This window comes from Pteropus alecto, unplaced genomic scaffold (assembly GCF_000325575.1).
Source record: "Pteropus alecto unplaced genomic scaffold, ASM32557v1 scaffold239, whole genome shotgun sequence".
NCBI classification, from domain to species: domain Eukaryota; kingdom Metazoa; phylum Chordata; class Mammalia; order Chiroptera; family Pteropodidae; genus Pteropus; species Pteropus alecto.
The window spans coordinates 15,956,459-15,963,904 of NW_006494613.1; positions in this window are offsets into that span (position 1 = coordinate 15,956,459).

The following is a 7,446-nucleotide window of genomic DNA, read 5'->3' on the forward strand; positions in this document are numbered from 1 at the left end:
AATTGAAAAGCAAGGAGTACTTGATATTACTTTCTGTGGCATTGAGTTATTTTCAAAATAGCTTTATAAAAATTTAGGTTGCTTACCAACACATTAACTTCTCTCTGCCATCAGCACACTGAACAGCCACTAGTTTCAGAAATAGACTATGAATATATGTAATGCATTTAAATGGTTTGTGCTGAATTTTTAAAGCATCGGATATTGTCTATGGTTTGAAATCAAGGTGGTCTGTAGTCCTTTATCCTATTACATATATCCATGTAGCCTTATACTCAAGATTTCATGCCCTTAGCAGTACCGTGAAAAATATTTTTTTAGACAATGTGGGTAGGCATAGAATAATAGGTACCAGAGCACTTGCTATATGACTAAAGTAATTATAAATCAAATAGGCCCTTAGCCAACTAGGCCTTATTCTGAGAGATAAACATCAGATAATCTGCATAAACTAATACAACTCATCTGGAATACAAAGAGGAAATTGGAACCAATAGCAACAATTTTATTAGATGCCAGGAAGTTTTTTGATGCAATTGAATGGGACTACTTGTATTATGTGTTAGGTAAATTTGCCTTTGGGGACAAATATAACAGATAGCACAATTTATTTTCAACCCATTTATATGGTTCAAATCAGTGAAAGTCTCCTTTTCCTTGACTTATTGCTGCATTGGGAAGAGAAGTAAGGATGATGCTTGTTACTGATGCTCCTCTTCAGGCTGACTGACATTGGAGCTGTAATATCATCCGGGGCCCATGGGTATCCAAATGGTATTCAGATGAAGGTTCATAAGTTAACTAATGTTTGCTCATAATCCACTACTTGTGCTGAAAGCCCTAACAGCATCTGTCGTAAAAACATTAAAACTAATATCATAATTTGAAACGGCTTCAGGCTGCAAAGTCATTGGGAGTGAATCAGAAACACAGGTTTTACAAATTAACGAAAGGATGTTTTTATATTTTGGGGGCAATTACCCAGAAGAGGAATTCTTGGATCATATGGTAGTTATAGTGTTAATTTTTAAAGGAAACTTCATACTGTTTTCCATAGTGGCTGCACTTATTTCCATTCTTTACACCTGAAATTTATATGATGTTATTAACCAATGTTACGTTGATACATTTAATTTAAAAAAAAGAAATACTATCTTGACAATAATTTCTGTTAATATTATTCTATGACATTTAAAATAAATGAAAAAGAATTGATTTGAGATTCTCATTAGGAAATGCTTGAACAATTGAGTAAAAAAAAAAAAAAAAACAAATTTAAAAATTTACCTGTAATTTAGTGCTAAGTTTTTTTAAGAAATAGATTCCACTAAATCTAGGGAGGAGGAAAGCCTAGTAGAGTATAAACCTCTTTAAAATTTAATTAGCTCAATCAGATATTAACTCCATACCTTTCTGTAACTTTTTACCAAGGAAGAAAGTAATTATTTAGTCATATGAAACGATATAGTCATGTTGAAACTGTGTGAAATGTATGCTACCTTATAAAAAGGATTGTTTGCCTCACTGGAAGCTATTTGATGGTATACATCATAACTCAATTAAGCTTGCTATGGCTTGTTAAAAGGAATTACCTGCTGTATATTGCTGTGGAAGAGCCTATAACACAAATAGCTTTACAACCTAGAAGAATAACAGAGACTAAAAACATAGAGCCTATTGAAAAATAAGAAACTAGTCTACAGCACCCAGCTATTTCCTAGTTCTTAAAAACAAGAGTAAAATTGTAGATATTGAGAAGAATGGAGAGGGATTAGTGTTGGTGACAGGAGAAAAGAAGGACTGGGCTTATTTTAGCTTATAATTCTCAAGTTATAGAGCAAAAGATTCTTCATTTACTCATCCAAACAAGATGTTAACAACCTTTCCAAAACAGTCTTTCTTCTCTTCTAGTATTAATTACAGTAATCACTGGCATAGGGATGGAAGAACAAGACCAAAGAATTTGTGATGACTCATGAAGTGATGTTAGTAGAAGAGGATTACTGTGGACTTGCAGCTTATAGCTGCCAACTCAGAAGGAAAGGGGGGCATGGTGGCAACTAGCTTGATGTTAATGGCAATTGTTCTGTGTGATGTTTAATGATAATAGTCAACATAACTAGCTATACCACATTTCCACATTGATAGACATCCCTCTTGATCATAAAGTATAAGTCTTAGATTATAACAAATGTGTTTAATAAATACAACAGACATACACAAACTACCTATGTTCTTCAATTAAAAAATGCTTTTGTCATATATTCTAGTACAAATCTATGCTAAATCTTCCATATGAAGCTATAGATATGCCCATGTGTGCATTATTTTCAACTACCTAGTTAACCCGACCATATAGTTAACAGCTTCCTTTTCCATCCCATATTATTGAGTTGGCTGAAGCAACTTGATACAGTTTCAGAAGAACCAGGAGAATGGTTCAGGAGAGGTTTAAGTGGGATCTGGTACATCGTTCTGGGATAGGGTCTAGACTGAATCAATTGAACATGTTATAGAAGCAAAGGACAGTGATAGGCCTGAAGGGTTTATGGTATACTGACAGGAAGCACATTATAACTTCCAACAAAGTTTATGTGTTCATCTATCTGGTCACATCCCTTATAGTCACCGAGGACGTTAGCATCTAGCTCATATCTTCTCCATTAGAACTCCTGTCGCAGGCTCAATTCAACTTCTCTATGGAAAACCCATCCAGTATCCTACCTTCCTGATCCTTTACTGACCTCCTCAATGGCTTTTGTCTCCAATCTCTTCAGCAATTCACACTTCTAGACATTCCCTAGAACTTGGCATTATCTATAGGCACATTCCAATGGACTTTCTACATGATGGAAATGTTTTATCTGCCCTGTCCAATGTGGACAGTATTGTAGCCATGCATGGCTCTTGAGCCCTTGAAGTATGATTAATGTGACTGAGGAACATAACTTTAATTGTAACTATTTAAATGTAAATAGCTTTATAGGGCTGGTCGCTACCATATTGGATAGCACAGATCTAGAATTTCTCCTCTTAGGAAAATTTAATCTCAGTACCTCCTTGTTTTTCTAGCTTTTTACTCTGTCATTCTCATTGAAACTTCAATCTAATTTTTTTAATACCTGTACTTTTTAAATCTTCATCCCCTAAGACTTTCTTTTCATCTGCTGGTCTCCTTTTCTTATTGATCCTGAACCCTATGGTTGATGCCTTAAAACTTTCTCTCACAGTGCTTCCACCTCCTTCCCACTCTTACATTTCACTGCATCTGATATTTAAACTTGCAGCTCTAGATCAGTACAATAGCCCATGCCTCTACTGATATACCAAAATGGCTGAGCATTGTTTGGAATAAAAGAAAATCATACAGCAGTGCAGATTAATGTCACTACGGATTCATACACCTGTGCAGATTGATTTCATTACAAATTCATGCTCACCTGCCTTTCTTGACTTTTATACTGCTCAGTAACTTTGGCTCTTCTTTGGCCAGCTTCCTTTATCATTCCCATTAGTGACTTTTCCAAACTTCCACTATTCTCTACAACTCTCCTATACAACTCTCCTATACAAACACTTTCCTCTTTTTTCTCAGAAGATGCCCCTGCCTCCTAGTTTCTTCAGAAAATTGTGGCCATCAAAGTGAATGTCCTTAATACTTGCTGATACATACTCCTCATTTTATTTAGAAGCACCACCATCCATCTGGCCTCAAAAGTTAGAAACCTGGTAGTCATATTCATTTTTTTTTTATTGTTCTCTTACCGAGTACTATTGGCATTGCCTTAATTAAGGTCATCTGGGCTATTAAATTTCTTCCCTAATTCATCTTTCCACATGCTACCTCAAATCTCACAATCCACACTCTATATTGCTGGTGAAGGGCTCCTCCTACAACAAAATCCTGACATGTTCTTGAAAACAAGTAAGAGATCTGTATCTTTCTCACTCTCACTCTCACACACACAATCACACGTATTCACACACACAAAATTACATTCTCCTTAATGTCATCAAAATTTGAATAATCCTACTAAGGAAACCTAATATTACAATGTATAAATTGCCCCAGCTTGCCACATGTCCCACTCTATAATTAGCTAGAGTTCTACTAGAAGACCCGATGTTATTTTTTTCTAAGTGTTCTAGATATTTAAAAGTATAGTCTTTTTGTTCTTATACTCCTATCTGAAAACAATATAGGTATATTTTAGGCTACAATACCTAGTTTTTTCATAATGAATTGCAAAGAATAGTCAAGCCATTTTCAAAAGCTTGCACATTGGACTGAGAGTTGTAAATTAAGTGGAGAATCCCCTATATTATGGGCATGCTTAGCCATGCATACAGTGTAGGAAAATTTCAAAATGAAATAGGCTCAATTATAGGATTGGAATGCCAATGGATAAATCCATAATTGTCTTCTGGAGAATACTTCAAACCTACAAGGAATATCCAAGGGCAGAACAGCAGATGAGAAGGTCTTAAAATAGAAAAAGAAATCGTACTTCAGTGCATCAAGGACAGTCAAAAATAGATTTAAAGTAGCACTTGCAGAAACTATAGAAAAATCTTATTCTGTATAAATTTATCAGTTACTCGAGTTTTTCTTTGTTTTCTTGATATGCAAAAATATGATTTAGATCTACTTCTACCTTTAACTTGATCTGTGACATTAAATAGGTCTCAGACTTTTTAACCCTTGGTTCCCTAATTTTTAAAGTAAAATAGATTTTCTTTAAGGTAAGTGTGATGTGTTTTGAGCCATTACTATATTTCAGGTATTGTTCTAAGTATTTACATACTTGTTATTTTATTTAATCTAACCTCTTTTCTTTCTAAAAGTTCTCTGACCTATAACTGAAATTGAGGTAAAAGGCTAATACTGTTTACGGAAGTCAAGAAGAAAAATAGCCAGTAGTGGAGAACCAAAATAGGTCTAAGAGGAATTGATAAATAGAAGAATAAGGTCTAAGTAGGCAATGGGACTGACAAGGCAGAAGCAGGCAGAAGAGCCTAGTAGAAGAGGACAACTGTCCATGTTAGTTCTCACTCTTGGCAATTAACATTCATTTTGTTAAACTTGCATTCCTGTTAAGGCAATACGCCAGAAAACCTGGTTGCTTCTGTTTCTTTTCTTTTTCTTTCCTTCCTTCCTTCCTCTCCCCTCCTCTCTTCTCCTCTCCCCTCCTCTCCCCACCCCTCCCCTACTTTCCTCTCCTTTCTTTTTCTGGTAGAAAAGAAGTCTTTGTTTGCAAGCATGATGTTTTTCACTCTTTTGCATCTCAAACTTTGTTAATATAAGTATCCCTTATAAAAAGCAAAAGCATTCCCTGAGGCCTCAGTGTTTTATCAATTATTTATTTAAAAATAGAATGGTGTGTAAAGCTCTATTTGCATATAGTTTTATACAACTCTGAAGTCCACAAAACCCTATAAAATTTTAAAAATTGAAAAATAAAGTTGAAATAAATAACATTAATTTAATATCTCAGATGATGCTACTCTGTCGGAACTATATTTCCACTTGAAATCTGAACATGGTCCTTGTTATTAAGACATAGGGCTTTGGAGTTCATCCAATCTCAGCTCCCATACATCATATAATTTCACAATTCTCTCACCAATTTTTTCTATTTAGACTACAGGAGAACCTTCATTTTTGTAGTATCCTATGATGCCATTTTGTCTCCAACTTTTCATGAATTCAGAATTTATATATTAAGAACAACTTCAAGTTTTTAAAATTATGTCACAAATATTAATATAGTACTGTTTGATTTTAACTAGATGATAACAGAAACATCTTAAGGACTGGAATATTACTGTTATCATCTAGATGATGCAAAGTATGCCTATATTTTATTTATTTTTTTAAATTTAGAATAGCTTCAAATGGAATATAGAATTACCCAAATTCTCACAGGGAGCTCAGTTAACTGAGAATCATCGAACAATCCCCCAAGTCGATGAGCCTTGGTTTGAGAAACACTTCTCTGGTCATTATGGACACTTCTGAAGAGAAAAATATGGAATTTCCTCTGACAAGTTTGTCTCAGAGGGTTTGCCAGGAGAAAGACACAGGGAAATCATAATTTGAATAAAAGGATAAAACGTCTTTGGTATGCAGTCCTTACCTACAAATCTTTCTTTCCAAGCAAGGGACATTTTATTTCCTTGCTTATGGCAAGGTTGGTCATATAATTTATCATTAAACCAGGATATTTTTGAGAATGGAAGGGCAAGCTACTAATAATTACAGCAGGAAAACCAATATAACTAGGACTATCATGGACACACAGGTCATGCAGTCACCCTAAATGTGAATGGGGCAGGTCGAAGGTGGTTACTTATGCATTTGAATAGATCAAATAGATATCATGCTTCATGAGAAGTGCTTTTGTCCTTCCTGCACACTTTCCTGCAGTCCTCTGTCTCTGCAGAAGTGAGATGCTCCTCCAACTCAGCACAAATAAAAACCTTTTTAATTAAAAAATGCCTTCCTTTCCACTGCTCTGCCTGAAATCTAAAGTATGAGGGTCTCCTTTTAATCAACACTTCAAATGCTACACTCCCAACAATCTCTAATGAGTTCGATCTGATGTTTTTTATAGCGCTTCAACAAGATCCCAGCTGAGATAAATGATAGTCAAGATGAATAGTCTAAGCTAAGGCAGTGGCTTTCAAACTTCTGAAAAAAAAAAAATTAATTACATTTATAAAATGACACACATATAAACCCATGGAATACAAAAATTTTATTGCACAATATCCTTAAATTTGAAATGTGCCCCATCCCCATCTACATTTATATATGTCTGTATAATTCTTTTTTTAAAACTGGTTGTGACTTAGTTGATTTCATGACCCACTAATGGTTTGTGATCTGTAATTTGGAAACACTGCTAACTAGCCATTCGCTTCTGTGTCAAGTTGAGTAAAAGGGTATATAACTGCACTATGTTAATTTATTTCTACATGTCTTCACAGAGCTTCAATTTATTACTTTGTTCTTGATTTAAGTAATAGTCAATTTCAAAGCATTTTTAAAAATCTTATATAAGACATTATATATTATGTCCACCCCATGTAAGGACCCTCATTATGAATTTCAGTAAATGTTTTCAGATTCGGAAGCCTATGTAAATCAATTTTTTTTTTTTCCATTTTGCCTTGGATGCTGAGAAAAAACTAAATTTTATAATCAAATGCAGCAAACATCTTTGTTGCATTCTCTACATGGCTTTTGTTCTTCCTTTATCACCTACCTCATTCTCCAGATGGCTTTTATCCTCCCTTTATCTTACTTTTTAAATAGAATGGTCATGTGGTGAAGTATGTACTGGTTAAGGGTATATGTACCAGAGTCAAACAACTGAATTTTGATGTTAGCCTAGTTATTTTACATTTTTGTATCTTAGGTTCCTCATCAGTAAAATAATAATA